This window comes from Podarcis melisellensis, assembly GCF_964234715.1.
Source record: "Podarcis melisellensis genome assembly, chromosome: 7".
In the NCBI taxonomy this organism is placed as follows: domain Eukaryota; kingdom Metazoa; phylum Chordata; class Lepidosauria; order Squamata; family Lacertidae; genus Podarcis; species Podarcis melisellensis.
Window position 1 is genome coordinate 49,140,125 of NC_138539.1, and position 15,951 is coordinate 49,156,075.

At 43.5% G+C, this 15,951-nt stretch overlaps 1 protein-coding gene across 4 annotated transcripts in view; it reads left to right on the plus strand.

Moving 5' to 3' along the window:
* Nucleotides 1-15,951, plus strand: part of GNAL (G protein subunit alpha L) — a 169,747-nt gene that overhangs the window by 133,581 nt on the left and 20,215 nt on the right. The window lies entirely within an intron of this gene.

Below are 15,951 nucleotides of genomic sequence, written 5' to 3' on the forward strand. Positions count from 1 at the left end.
AAACCATTTAATTTTTTTAAAAAATCTACCAACCTCTATGTGCACTGCATTTTTCCCCTTTTGTTTGAAGCAGGAAGTCATTTTGGAGCTGAAGGTAATGAAATTCTTGAGACCTTTTTACAAGAACAATGTACAGTGGTGCCTCGCAAGACGAAATTAATTCGTTCCGCAAGTCTCTTCGTCTTGCGAGTTTTTCGTCTTGCGATGCACGGTTTTCCATAGGAATGCATTGAAAATCAATTAATGCGTTCCTATGGAAAAAGCCTTCCCCCGACCTCTTCTGGCGGGCGGCATTTTAAAATCGCCCGGGACAGCGGAGGACTTCTCCGCTGTCCGGGGCGATTTAAAAGCCCCTGGGAAGGCAGGCAGGGGGGACAAAGGCTTTCCCGCCCGGCCGCCCGGCTTCGGGACATCGTTCCGATGCCGGGCGGCTGGGGGAGGCTTTCCTGCCCCACCGCCCGGCATCGGGACGATGCCCCGATGCCGGGCGGCTGGGGGAGGCTTTCCTGCCCCACCGCCCGGCATCGGGACGATGCCCCGAAGCCGGGCGGCTGGGGGAGGCGTTCCTGCCCCACCGCCCGGCATCGGGACGATGCCCCGAAGCCGGGCGGGGGGGGGAGGCGTTCCTGCCCCACCGCCCGGCATCGGGACGATGCCCCGATGCCGGGCGGCTGGGGGAGGCTTTCCTGCCCCACCGCCCGGCATCGGGACGATGCCCCGAAGCCGGGCGGGGGGGGAGGCTTTCCCGCCCGGCCGCCCGGCTTCGGGACATCGTTCCGATGCCGGGCGGCTGGGGGAGGCTTTCCTGCCCCACCGCCCGGCATCGGGACGATGCCCCGAAGCCGGGCGGCTGGGGGAGGCTTTCCTGCCCCACCGCCCGGCATCGGGACGATGCCCCGAAGCCGGGCGGGGGGGGGAGGCTTTCCCGCCCGGCCGCCCGGCTTCGGGACATCGTTCCGATGCCGGGCGGCTGGGGGAGGCTTTCCTGCCCCACCGCCCAGCATCGGGACGATGCCCCGAAGCCGGGCGGCTGGGGGAGGCGTTCCTGCCCCACCGCCCGGCATCGGGACGATGCCCCGAAGCCGGGCGGGGGGGGGAGGCGTTCCTGCCCCACCGCCCGGCATCGGGACGATGCCCCGATGCCGGGCGGCTGGGGGAGGCTTTCCTGCCCCACCGCCCGGCATCGGGACGATGCCCCGAAGCCGGGCGGGGGGGGAGGCTTTCCCGCCCGGCCGCCCGGCTTCGGGACATCGTTCCGATGCCGGGCGGCTGGGGGAGGCTTTCCTGCCCCACCGCCCGGCATCGGGACGATGCCCCGAAGCCGGGCGGCTGGGGGAGGCGTTCCTGCCCCACCGCCCGGCATCGGGACGATGCCCCGATGCCGGGCGGCTGGGGGAGGCGTTCCTGCCCCACCGCCCGGCATCGGGACGATGCCCCGAAGCCGGGCGGGGGGGGGGAGGCGTTCCTGCCCCACCGCCCGGCATCGGGACGATGCCCCGATGCCGGGCGGCTGGGGGAGGCTTTCCTGCCCCACCGCCCGGCATCGGGATGATGCCCCGAAGCCGGGCGGGGGGGGGAGGCTTTCCCGCCCGGCCGCCCGGCTTCGGGACATCGTTCCGATGCCGGGCGGCTGGGGGAGGCGTTCCTGCCCCACCGCCCGGCATCGGGACGATGCCCCGAAGCCGGGCGGGGGGGGAGGCGTTCCTGCCCCACCGCCCGGCATCGGGATGATGCCCCGAAGCCGGGCGGGGGGGAGGCTTCAAAAGCCGTCCGGGGGCTTTTAAATCGCCCCGGACAGTCCCGGGGCGATTTAAAAGCCCCCGGTTAGGCAGGCAGGGGGGGCAAAAGTCTTTGCCCCCCCTGCCTGCCTTCAAAAGCCGTCCGGGATAGCGGGAAGCGCTTCCCTGCTATCCCGGACCGCTTTTAAAATGCTGGCGGTGGGGAGCAAAGCCTTTCGCCCCCGCCGGCCTTCCTGGACCTCTTCTGAAGTCCGGAGGGGGGGGAAGGCTTTGCTCCCCACCGCCAGCATTTAAAAAAAGGTCCCCGAGATTTCCCTATGGGCTTTCGTCTTGCGATGCAAGCCCATAGGGAAAATCGTCTAGCGAAGCGTCGCAAAAACCGAAAAACCCTTTCGTCTTGCGGGTTTTTCGTCTTGCGAGGCATTCGTCTAGCGGGGCACCACTGTACTTGTGTAAGCCTGAAAACCAGCATTCTAAATTAATGATTGGAGGCCAGTGGAAACTTACAGAAAGTATTTTTGTTTTGCTTTGTGTTTGAGGGAGGTGTTTTTTTCACAGGAAAGGGAATGTTCCTCATACACTACACCTGATTTATTATGGCCATTTCTCCTCTCTGAAACCTCACTTACAGTGACTGCTCCTCTCACTCAGTCCACCAATTATGCAATTACTCCATGTTTTAGTTATACAGTATCTCCATTCCAAAGTAAATATCAGCTTATCATAATACATAACATTTGGTGGGGTGCAAGTTGTTACAAAACTTAGCATTCTTTTAAAATCAGTATTATAATGAAATACACACACACTTTAAAGACTTAGAGCCTGATCCTGCCAAAGTTGACTACTTTTCAGTCCTACTTATTTCAATAGCTGAGAGTGATGCACATACTTGGAACTCCCCAACTGTAAACTGTGGAACTTAAATGTGCTTAATTTGGACTGGAACATAACTATGCATACGGAACCAAGTTGATATGTTTGCCCCTCTGCTTATCAATACTAATTTATTATATTGGTTCTATGGGGCATTTTGGTGCTTGTTTTCATTTATGTGATATGTATCCACTTTTGGGGGGGGGGAACGTGGGTGGCGCTGTGGTCTAAACCACAAAGCCTAGGGCTTGCCGATCAGAAGGTTGGTGGTTCGAATCCCCGCGATGGGGTGAGCTCTCGTTGCTTGGTCCCTGCTCCCGCCAACCTAGCAGTTCGAAAGCACATCAAAGTGCAAGTAGATAAATAGGTAGGAATGGTAGCAGGCAGGAAGGTAAACGGTGTTTCCGTGTGCTGCTCTGGTTCACCAGAAGTGGCTTTGTCATGCTGGCCACATGACCCGGAAGCTGTACGCAGGCTCCCTCGGCCAATAAAGCGAGATGAGCGCTGTAACCCCAGAGTCATCCGCGACTGGACCTAACAGTCAGGGGTCCCTTTACCTTTATCCATTTTTTCAATAATATCCTATTTTTAAGAGCTTGAATAAGAATAAAACTTGAGGATCAGCTTTTTCCTTTCAGCTCATCTGAATTTTGTTTAAGTAAGAGTCAGGTTAGTATATAATAGAGGATTTATGATAAATGGAAAAAACTTGGAACTAGGCAGGATATTTCACTTGGTTATGTGTGCTTTTAGGTATATCTTTGACAAAAACTTGACACATTTTTCCCTCTAACTAAAACAGTTATTCCATTCGCTTATACTGAACACTGGAAAATTAATACCATGCCAGAAAGACAGTATTTTGAAATATATATACTGTAATAAGACATGGTCCAGAAAAAACCAGCATATATTTACCATCTATAATTTTGGGGGAAGTGTTGGGTTTTATTTGGGGATGGAGTTAAAGTGGTAAATTTTGATCTGTTTTGGAAGATAGGTGAGGTACTCTATAAACACATAAATAATTCTCTATGAGGAAATGATTATACATTTAAAGAAGGGGTACAAAAAAAGTAGTTTGGGATCTACTCTCTTGGTGATTTGTAATAGACTTAGAAGATCAAGATTTTTGATTCCCGGTTATTTAACAAAAGCAACATATGAAAAAGGCTCCTCCACTCCAAATTAGGCCAGTGAAATCACCAAAGCTTGGATGGAAGCCACGAGAGGATTTCTGGGTGGCAAGAAACATGAACTTTGTTCTGGTATTATAAACAAATTCCTGGACTGAGCACGTGCTCAAAGATACTACATTCTTTAATTCTAAGGGTATGTCTGGCTCCTATTCTTTAAAAAATAAAAAATAAAAATTGAAGGAAGACGTTACTTTCTCCCTCCTGAAAAACTCCCAAACCATAAAGGATTCCTCCTTGGTAAGAACGGTTAAATAAATGACCAGTTCAGTCCTTTTTCCCCTCAGAAAAGAATAAATCAGTAGAATGCATTGTACAGAGCAATATAGCTTGACACAAATAAAAAATACAGCATCAACACATTTCTAGAAACCTCATGGGAAAAGGAGGCTTTTCCAGTTTCACAGCAATTCCACCCAACATACATCTTTGTCAGCTCTAGTCCTTGTCCCAAAGCCTGAGAAATGCCCAGTCATTCCTGCTGTGGCTCTGTGCTCTCTAATATAAATCACAAACGTGTTATAATAGTCCAGTGTTGATTATTATTCTTTCTGCAGCCTCAGTTTGAAAGACAGTTTCTCACCCATTGCAGTATTCCATTATTTTTCACTTCAGCATGGTTGGTGAAGCTTCCAATTTTAGCATAAAGCAAAGTAGATCCTGAAAGTCTGAAGAAAGCATGTCCCTGATTTAAAGCTACTTTCTTCCAGGTCAAATAATCATTAACTTTTTTCAAAAATAATAATATAAGGTACCCCCTTTTGGAGGGAGAAAGGCAGGGTTTCCACCTCTAAATAATTAAATGGGTGGCAAGTCATCATACTTGTGTTATAGTTTGTTGTCATGAGATTTACCTCAATGGCATAATGCATATTTCTGTCTTACTCAAGACAAAACACAACTATAGGTATCGGAGTGGTTTTAACCCATGGTTTATATCTGGGACCCCCAAAGTAGCACTCATGAGATGCCTTTGTTGTTGTTGTTGTTTAGTCGTTTAGTCGTGTCCGACTCTTCGTGACCCCATGGACCAGAGAACGCCAGGCACCTCTGTCCTCTACTGCCTCCCGCAGTTTGGTCAAACTCATGCTGGTAACCTCGAAAACACTATCCAACCATCTCGTCCTCTGTCGCCCCCTTCTCCTTGAGCCCTCCATCTTTCCCAACATCAGGGTCTTCTCCAGGGAGTCTTCTCTTCTCATGAGGTGGCCAAAGTACTGGAGCCTCAGCTTCACAATCTGTCCTTCCAGTGAGCACTCAGGATTGATTTCCTTCAGTATGGAGAGGTTTGATCTTCTTGCAGTCCATGGGACTCTCAAGAGTCTCCTCCAGCACCATAATTCAAAAGCATCAATTCTTCGGCGATCAGCCTTCTTTATGGTCCAGCTCTCACTTCCATACATCACTACTGGGAAAACCATAGCTTTAACTATACGAACCTTTGTTGGCAAGGTGATGTCTCTACTTCTCAAGATGCTGTCTAGGCCTGTCATTGCCCTTCTCCCAAGAAGCAGGCGTCTTTTAATTTCGTGGCTGCTGTCACCATCTGCAGTGATCATTGAGCCCAAGAAAGTAAAATCTCTCACTACCTCCATTTCTTCCCCTTCTATTTGCCAGGAGGTGATGGGACCAGTGGCCATGATCTTCGTTTTTTTGATGTTGAGCTTCAGACCATATTTTGCGCTCTCCTCTTTCACCCTCATTAAAAGGTTCTTTAATTCCTCCTCACTTTCTGCCATCAAGGTTGTGTCATCTGCATATCTGATGCCTTTAAAGCCTCCCTATTCTCCTGGCCCCACTTTTCCAGGAGATACCTTTTCCTCCTTCTTTGGAAGTAGAAGGAGGGGGCCGCTTCAGTTCTGAAAACAAGTTGAAATGCTTGAAGGAATGTTGGTCCTTCCTACTCCTCCTTTCAGCTTTCCAAACCGAGATCCACACCTCAGCAGAACACAGAGTTTACAGGGAACAAAGCCTCGTGAAAGAAAAAAAAGGAAAAGGTAATGGGTGGATAGAGAAGAGCCAATGGCTGGAAGAGGGCTGGTGGGCAGCGTAAGGAGGGAGGGATCGCAAAGAATATTGTATATTTGCTTTCTCCCTGCTCTCCAGGATCTAGTGGGGCTGTGTTTGTATGTTTTTCCTCCTTTCTAAGATCTGGAGGTCTGTGCTTGGTTTTCTTCCCCATCTCTGTCCAAGGGTGGGGGAGTCATCTTTGTTTTACATTCCCTCCTTTCAAGGTTTGGATTTGTCTGTATTGGTGGGAGTTTGGTTCTCTCCCCCCCCCCACTTCTCTAGGGTCTGTGTTTCCTTTTTCCCTTCTTACCTGCTTGCCTTCTAATGCAGTGAGAGTGAGAGGGACACTGTGGCCCCCACAGCAGCCATTTTGTAACTGTACAAGCCCCTTGTTGCAGTAGTTTCGAAATGATACCTGCAACATTTTGAAAATTCCAAATGTGCCCATAAACCCAGATAGACTAGTCCCCCCCCCCAAAAAAAAAACCAAGAGACCCGGTTATACTTTTGATAACTTTGAATATTTTGATAGTATCTGACAGCAGTCTTTCAATTTGGTAAAATGGCAGAGGCAGCATAAAAGGGCAAAAAGTTTGCATCAAGTTCAAAAAGCCACAGGAATCACGCAAAAACTGTGTGACTATGTAGATGATACAGTAGGTCAGTGTAAGCAGGAATTTATATAAGAGATAATTCTCTTCATTTGCATGGCAGCCTGCTGTCTATATTAGCTACCTTTCCATTAATGAACTGCCTGTTTAAATTCTAGTTTGTAGTAATTGGGCATAATTGACAAGATGTTTATTGTCATTGTGTTCCTGTCATCATTTTTGTTCTTAAAAGACCCAGTTCAGAAAAGAACGGAGATTCTTTGGTCATCTTAAAGACAAACAGTTGAATTGTAGCCTAAGCTTTAGTTTTCATATCTTAAGAAAAGTTATATTTGCTGTCCTCATCAGCAAGGAGTGGAGTATTCTTCCCACTGTTCCTGCTGGTGCTCTGCCTGCAGCTTATTGAGCTGTTGTGTTGTTTCATGGCACTCTGTTTCAAGACAGAGAACAGTTCTCAGAACTGGCTGAGATAATTGGAAAGAATATGTTGTTGGCCCTTCTGGGAATTACGGAAGAGCCCATACAGCACATACGATACTTTAAAAAGTTAACCTTTCTCCTGATTGTTGCTAGGTTAGAGATCGTGCACTGTTGGAACATATTTGAAGGACTCTCGATTGATGCATGGTATAACTAAAGTGTGGATGAATATGCTGGCTTGCCATGGCGGAGAAACTGACTTGTCAAATTAGAGCAGCCAAGGAGACAGTAAACATCAATTTCTTTTAAGCAAATTGTTCATATTACATGTCAGATGGGAGAGTCAAGTGAGATTATTGCTATTAGCATGGCACCAGTTCCTCTTACAATTTAGGTACAGTGGTACCTCGGGTTACAAACGCTTCGGGTTACAAACTCTGCTAACCCAGAAGTAGTACCTCGGGTTGAGAACTTTGCCCCGGGATGAGAATGGAAATCGCGCGCCAGCGGTGCAGCAGCAGCAGGCCCCATTAGCGAAAGCACACCTCAGGTTAAGAACAGTTTTGGGTTAAGAACAGACCTCTGGAACGAATTAAGTTCGTAACCTGAGGTACCACTGTATCTCCAAACCCGCCCCCGCCCCCAAGAGCTCTGGCCAAGCTCTTAGCCTGCTGATCTTCTCAGACATAGTTTTCCTGGCTTGGTAAACCATGGTTTTAGCAAGTTCAGAATGACCATTGGACCTTCACACCTCATTCTCCCCAGTCACCTTTCCTCCCACTGTATGCCTGCTTTAAAACTATGATTGTGGTTTGGTGCTGCTGTGAGCTTCGTTGTATTGATTTTGTTTTCTGTTGCTGGTTTTCTGTTATATTGGATTTTGTGCTATATTGCTTTTTATCAATTTATTATCTTGTTTTATGTTGATTTGTGTTTATAACTGTTAGATGCTCTCCAGGGAACTTACCTTATTGGGTAGCATACAAATATTGTAAATAAGTAATTCTTTAAATCAGATTCTGGCTTCATGTTGGCTTACTAACTAAAACAAGAAGCTGTAGCTAAGGCTGTTTTGTACTGAGCACTTCCTGCGGCATAGACACACTTTGGTTGCGTTCATACAACAGTTTATTTCAATTCTTCAATGTTTCCCTAACTGTTAATTTCATTATTATATTTGAGCTTCCATGTGACATAAAAGCCACATCTGGAAAACTAAAAATCCATTTGCAGCCCCCTTAACCCAAAAAATTGCAGTAGTAACGTGATGAAATTTGGGGTAGTATACCAGTATACAGTTCTTTTCCTGCTGTTTTTTTTGTGTGGTGAAACAGGAGCATATATGTGCTGAAATGGTGGGGGAGTAACCATAATGTCCAGTGATGTTCATTTTTGTGTCATAGCACGCCCACTGATGTGAATGAAATTTAGCGTCATATGCAGGGATTCTGTAGCAGTAGATTTCCTTTATTAGTATACGTTTGTGTGGATGACCTTTGAGGTCCATTCTGTCTCTACAATGGGTGATATATGAAAGGAGGAAGAGGAGGAAGAGGAAGAAGAACAAGCTTCTGCCTGCTATTTGACAGTAGACTGTCAGTAAACAAAGCAGTAAATGTCAAAGAGCAATACTGAGATTGGAGATAAGCCACTGGGTGCGCTTCAAAAGGCACAGGTGAAAAAAGGCATTAGATAGAAAAAGCTTCAGCCTGCACTTTAAAGGATGGCAGACTGGGGCTTATTTCTGATCTTAGTACTGTAGGAGCACAGCACTAAGCTCAGGAATAAGCTTCGGTCTGCTGCCTTTTAAATAAGCATGACCTTGGCTTGAACTTTGAATTTCCTAATGACAGCACTGCCCACCTTCCAAAATGGCCTCTGGCTAATAGGCCAGTTTTAGATCCAGCCATCAGGCCTGATTCGATTTTCCAATGCTCAGATAGAACAAAAAAGTTACTTTTTTAAAAGGCTGGTGCATTTTAAGGATAAAGCAAATTGCTTGGAATACCTGGACTTTGTTAGGTAACTACCTGCCCAGGTTAAATATCATGTCATTTTAAACAATATTTCTATTATTTTTATAATATTTTTTAAAACTTGTAGATGATTCCAGTTCTTAACAAATTAACTCCAATTCTGCTCCTGTTTAAATTTCTAGACTCAGTTCATATCAATGGCTCACTGGCATGAATTCAAAACCATTTTTGTAGGGCGATTCATTGTTTTTCATTTCCTGTAAAATTAGATGAGTGGCCAAGGCAAGGTTTAGCTATTTTTAGGTTCAGCAGTAATTGTAGTAGAGAAAACTGGCCAATTATCACATGACTGACAGTATCACAGGGAACATCCCAGCACTGTGTTGTAAACAAAGACTACCAGTATCAAAGACAAGCTTATGGTATAGAGAACAAGGCTACCAGACAGTTATGGAAGGGAGGATGTGTACTATCGCATACTATTATAACGATAAATAAAATTTCAGTCAGTGGTATTCAGCTGAGTGAGGCCACAGCTGCTCCATACATTTAAAGCAATACAGTGGTACCTGGGTTCTCAAAAATAATCCGTTCCGGAAGTCCGTTCCATAACCAAAGTGTTCCAAAACCAAGCCACGCTTTCCCATAGAAAGTAATGTAAAATGGATTGATCGGTTCAAGACCCCTGAAACAGCAATTTAACATGAATTTTACTATCTAATGAGACCATTGATCCATAAAATGAAAGCAATAATCAAGGTAAAGGTAAAGGGACCCCTGACCATTAGGTCCAGTCATGGCCAACTCTGGGGTTGCGGCGCTCATCTCACTTTATTGGCCGAGGGAACCGGCATACAGCTTCTGGGTCATGTGGCCAGCATGACTAAGCCGCTTCTGGCGAACCAGAGCAGCGCACAGAAACGCCATTTACCTTCCCGCTGGAGCGGTACCTATTTATCTACTTGCAATTTGACGTGCTTTTGAACTGCTAGGTTGGCAGGAGAAGGGGCTGAGCAATGGGAGCTCACCCCGTCGTGGGGATTCAAACCGCTGACCTTTTGATCGGCAAGTCCTAGGCTCTGTGGTTTAACCCATAGTGCCACCCGCATCCCGAATAATCAATGTACTGTACTATAAAATAAATAAGACAGAATTGTAGATGATAAATAAAATTATTCTTATTTTCTTACCTGCAATGATGATAGTCATAGTTTGGATGGGGGGCTTATCCATTTCCGCAGTCACTCAATCAATCAGTAGCTGAACTGGGTTCCACACAGTCATAAAAACAAATGAACCGAAAAAGCTTCAAAAACAAAAACGCAAAATAAATAGCAAAAAATAAAAGCGCCAAACTTAATGCATTCCGGAAGTCCGTTTGACTTCCGAAATGTTCAAAAACCAAGGCGCAGCTTCTGATTGGTTCAGGTTCCCCAGAAACAATAGCCGACAGCCGCATCAGACGTTCGGCTTCTGAAAAACGTTGGAAAACCGGAACACTTACTTCCAGGTTTTGGCATTTGAGGACCAAGGCGATTGAAGACCAAGGTTCCACCGTATTATACCACCTTAACAGACACGGCTTCCCCCAAGAATTCTGGGAATTGTAGTTTGTTACGGGTGCTGAGAGTTATTAGAATACCCCTTCTTCCCCTCACAGAGATACAGTTCCCATTCTTCCCTGGGAGGAGGCATTAATTGATAAACCAGTGGGAATTATTTTAAACTACAGTTGGATTTGAGTGTGTATACGTGTGTGTGTAATTGTCAGCCACCACAAATCTAAATAGCCCTTTATATTTACATCGACCACCTCATTTCCAGTGTGCAATCTTTGGAGTATGCAGCAACCCTTGCAACATTTTTATTTGTAATCTCTAAAGAAAAAATGCTGCTTTGACATACTCTCTGATTTAAAGTTAAAGCTCTCCTTGCCATTTCTCTCTCTTTATTCTTTGTTATGGAAGTTGATTGTTAATCCCACTTCACTTCCACTTGTCCTGTCACTGTCACCTGGGAAAACACATTGTATCCTGCTGAATCGAAACAGACGTCAATAGGATTTTCTGTGGATTGGCATTGGATTTGATTCAGCGATAATCAGCGGGTTTTCCCAGGAAAAGCTGTGTGACAAATGAAAAACCATTCAGACCCATGCCTAGAGAGCACGGGACAAGCAGAAAACATATTGGACCTGTACTTTCTAGGCATGGGTCAAGTGGAAGTGTAGATAAGCCTTAAATATCTATAAACTTTTTGCAAATGAACTTTCAGGATTTCATCTACCCCATTATAGCTACCTCCTAGGAACCCTTAGGAAAATATTGGATATCTCTGTTTAAATAAAGCTACTCTCCAGATGTATAGAAATTTTTCATATATATTCTGCTTGGTTACTCCTATTCTGCGAAAAGAGAGCTAATTCAACACCAGGCGAACATTAGATAAGAATAATCACTTCACCTTTTCCTCTGTGAACACAACAACCCATAAAAAAATGTGAGTTAAAAATTAATGTTAAAGGAGAATGAATAGCTAATGCTAACATATTGGAAGATGGTGGGTGGCTTTGATAATTCACAGGCAGAACAGGGGGACAGATTCTACACAAGAATGTAAGCTTCTAAACCTTAGCATTTCCCCCCCTTGGCTTCAGTACATAAAGAAATCAAACGTAATTAAATTTCTTTAAATCCAGTAACTAGTCCTTATTTTTATGACACGATCAATTCAAAGAAAAAAACAGAATTTCACGATTGGCTTTTTAAAAAGAAGAAAACAATGCATGTAGATTTTAATAGTTCAATTATATAGATATTACAGAAGAGTAGGCCAGAGGAGGGGGTTAAATCCCTGGAGGGGAAGGTTGCTGTGGAAACAGAAGCACTGTCAGTCATGGGTTTACTGAGAAGGGCTTAGGTGAAAAAGTAGTTTAAAATTGGATAACTTGGTATGTAAAATCCACTGTTATTTAACTAAAATGGATATCCTTTCCGTGTTGTGATATGAGCATAAGGAAAGCCTTATTTGATCTATCTAGTCCAGCATCCTTATTCCCACAAACTTATTCCCAATTATCTGTCCATTTTCTCACATGCGCACTCCCCATTCATCCATCATCCATTTATTCTTCCTTACACACATACCACTCACCCATGTTCACACACAATGTGGATCACCACATTTTGTTAGCAATTTTTGTTAACTAAGCATCTAACTAGCCGTCCTTACCGCCTTAATCAGTGGCTCGCTTTACTAGAAGTGAGCTGTTTGTGCGTTAATGGTTTGATATATTGCTTTGTAAGGATCACTCCTAATCTCCCGGTCAAAATGTTATAAGAAAAAATAGTTCAACAGCCTTCAGAAGAAGATGCTCAGGAGAAGAGTAGAGAAGGAAGCTTGTGTGGTTGGACTGGGATCATTAAGCATCATAACATGTAGTTTACCCTTGAGTGAAGCTTTTTCTTTTATCAATTGCAGTTCCCCAACCCCTTATGAGGATGCTCAAGGCACTCTGGGAGGGAAAGGGAGGAAGGGGCAGTCTTGCTGTGTGAACTAAAGTTAACACGCACAGTGTTTGATATAACACATATTCTGTGTTTGTTTGATATATCTATAATCCACCATTTAGGACAACTCACTGTAAGGTAGTTTAACAAATTAAAAATGCTAAACTATTATATTATCAATTGAAACCATAAACTATTCTGAAATATTTAATCATGATTTCAACAACAAAGAAAAGCAAGTAAAAAGTAAGACTGGAATAATCGGGATAAGAATAGAAATCTGGAAATCTTAATGTAAGGAAAGTAAATAAGGATCTGGAGAGAAATCTGTGATGGCTTCATGTTCGGAAAATGTCATGGTTAAGTTAGGTCATGTTGACACTACTTACTCCTTTTGTTGCATTCTCTCTTCTAGTGATCATTTTAGTGAAATAATCAACATTATGTTTTTAGCACGAAAGAATTTATCTCTTTATTAACAAAGTATAAAAATTGTCTTACTACTAGAACAGTCTTGCAGTTCTCATATGCTAGTGGATTGTGCTCTCAGAAAGAGAATAATAAACAGAAGCACAGATAAAAGCCAGTTGGAAACTTCCCCTTTCCTGGCCCCATCTGACTTAGTTTTTACGTTCATTGTGCTTTATTAATGATTCTACCGAGAAGAGACAGATGAAATTTGAACCGAGGGTAGAGCAAACTGAGATCCACACATGTAAACACAGCATTGTTTGTTTCAAAATGTTATTCAGTATTTATTTGATTGTGACATTTTTTTTATTTGAATAACAAAACTTAAATGTTGTCAAATATATACAGTAAATAGCAACACTCTCATTTTAGCCCTTTCCTGTACCACACCAGTAATTATCTACTGGTCATCAGCTTGTAACTAGACACCACAAGTGAGCCCTGCAACAAAATGTTGTGCTGTGCCCTTGGTGTGTGTCCCGCCATTGTGTATATATTTGGGGCATTTATTTATTTATTTATTTATTCATTCATTCATTCATTCATTCACTTTCACTCTGCTATTCTTCTTTCTGCTGTGCTGTTCACTAGCACATGCGCTCTCTCTCTCTCTCTCTCTCTCTCTCTCACACACACACACACACACACACACAGTCTCTCTCAAATTTTGTGTCCTATGTTGCATCCCTTGAAGAAGCATTTCTTCTTTGGCTGGTGAGCTGCTCTGTGCTTCTCTGAATTTGGGAGTGTGTGCTCTATAAGCCTTCTTTTTTTGAAAGAGGTCTCCAATCTGGCTCTTTGAGGGTTGAACCCAGCCCCTTAAACTTCCTCTCCTATGGGAGATCCTAGAGCAGGGGTGGGGAACTGGAACCTGTGGCCTTCTAGATGATTTTGCACTGCAGCTCCCACCATCCATTGGCCTAGGGCTGATGTGAGTTGGAGTCCAACAACCTCTGGGGGCCACAGGTTTCCCACATCGTCCTGGAGCAAAGGGAATGGAAACCATCAAGGGAGAGCATGATACTGGCACCCACATACACATTCTTCTTCTAGCCATTTTAGTGGGGTTGGACCCCTTTCAGGGGGCCACAATTTTAAATATTTTATACTTCTGTATACCTTGTGGTTGCCCCCAACATGCAAACACGTCTCTCTTGTTTGTGGGTGGCATTATGATAATTTATACTCAAATTATACAAAACAACACAAGCTTTACAAAAGAGATTTTCACACAGTGGTTTTGTATTTTATATTATTTTAATCATTTTTATTTGATTTTACAAATATAAATTTATAACAAAACCAAATACATACCCATATAAAGATATTTCCCTGAATCTTGAGACTTCCCCCATCTCCTCCATGGGTCCTATTCACAGAGTGATTTTGTAGTTACACTTGATTATTTTTTCTTTAAGCAAAGTATGATTTTGGCAGTTCATTTTGAGTAGCATTGTTAAGATGAATAAATTCTCTGAGATAGTATTAGAGATGGATCATCTGCCGTCCAATTAAGGTCATTGCTAGCAATCCACTGGATTATCAGATTAAGCACTTACTGATATTCTCAAATGCAGCTAATTATTTAGAAAATAAATACTAATATAGATGAATTACAGCAAAGTCCCAAGATATAACAAAACATTAACCCTTTTCAAAATTTGAATGTATAGGGATTGTTTCCTCTTGAATGGGCAACATCCTCTTTCTAGCTGTTTTCTCATTCCTTAGTTCATAAATTGCCTCCCAAAAATTAAAAGCCTAATGCAGTGGTCCAAAAAGGACCTGGTTCATGCCTGATAATGCTATCAGAAGGTTAGAGTACCTGTCTCAGAGGCATTCCAAATGCCTCACTGTCAGTCAGCGGTTTGGATGCATTTTCCTTCAAAAAGAGGAATGTGATGAAGAAACACCTTATTATTTGTGTTATCTATTGAAACCTTAGCTGAAGAAATGAGTTAATAAAGAAATAGGGGTAAAGGTGGTGCAGGAAGAGTTTAAAATTAACCTGTACAGCTTTAAAAAATGGTTTTATTTATGCATGATCCAGTAAGCTTTTCTCAGAGACTTGAAATTAATTTTTTTTTTAGCAAAATGTTCATTTATAAAAAATCAGGTTTATAAAATTGGGATGGATGGGATTCAATATGAATAAGACTTTAAAGAATAAGATAAGTAAAAAATGTTTAACCGCTTATTTTAAATACTTGGGGATTCGAGTCACACACACTCACGAGCCTTTAATCAGTCAATTATATTTTAAAAAGTAAGGAGTTAAAGGCAAATATTATGTGTTGGAGGAGACTAAAAATGTATAGAATGTGAAACACACTGTTTTTGAAAGCATAGTATTGCAAAAACTATTGTTTTAATTTTTGAATATACAATTCTATGTTCCAAATATGGGCGTGCCATTGATTTGTATATTGGCATTATGATACCGGCAGTTTCACTTTCAGTTCCTTTCCTAATACAGTGGTATCTCGGGTTATATACGTTTCAGGTTACAGACTCCACTAATCCAGAAATAGTGCTTCAGGTTAAGAACTTTGCTTCAGGATGAGAACAGAAATTGTGCTCCGGTGGCGCAGCGGGAGGCCCCATTAGCTAAAGTGGTGCTTCAGGTTAAGAGCAGTTTCAGGTTAAGAACGGACCTCTGGAACAAATTAAGTACTTAGCCCGAGGTACCACTGTAATGCCTAGCATGGAGTTTGCCTTTTTCATGGCTACTGCACATTGAGTCGACATCTTCATCACCCTGTCTACTATGACCCCAAGGTCTCATTCCTAGTCATTCACCTTTAGTTGAGACCCCATGAGCATATATGTGAAATTAATATTTTTCACCCCAACATGCTTCACTTTACACTTATATACATTGAATTGCATTTGCCATTTTACCACCCATTCACTCAGTTTAGAGAGGTCCTTTTAGAAATTCTTGCAATCTCTTTTTGTTTTAATGTCTCTGAACAATTTAGTATCAAGTGTTTGGATAATATATTTGCTTATGCCTAGCTATGAACACTAGAACTTTGCTTATGAACAGTTGAAACATATATCCTGTATTTAGAGCTCATGCTGTACCCATACTAATTGTATCAATAAATGTTTTGGGATTTCATGAAGCAAGATTCTGAGTC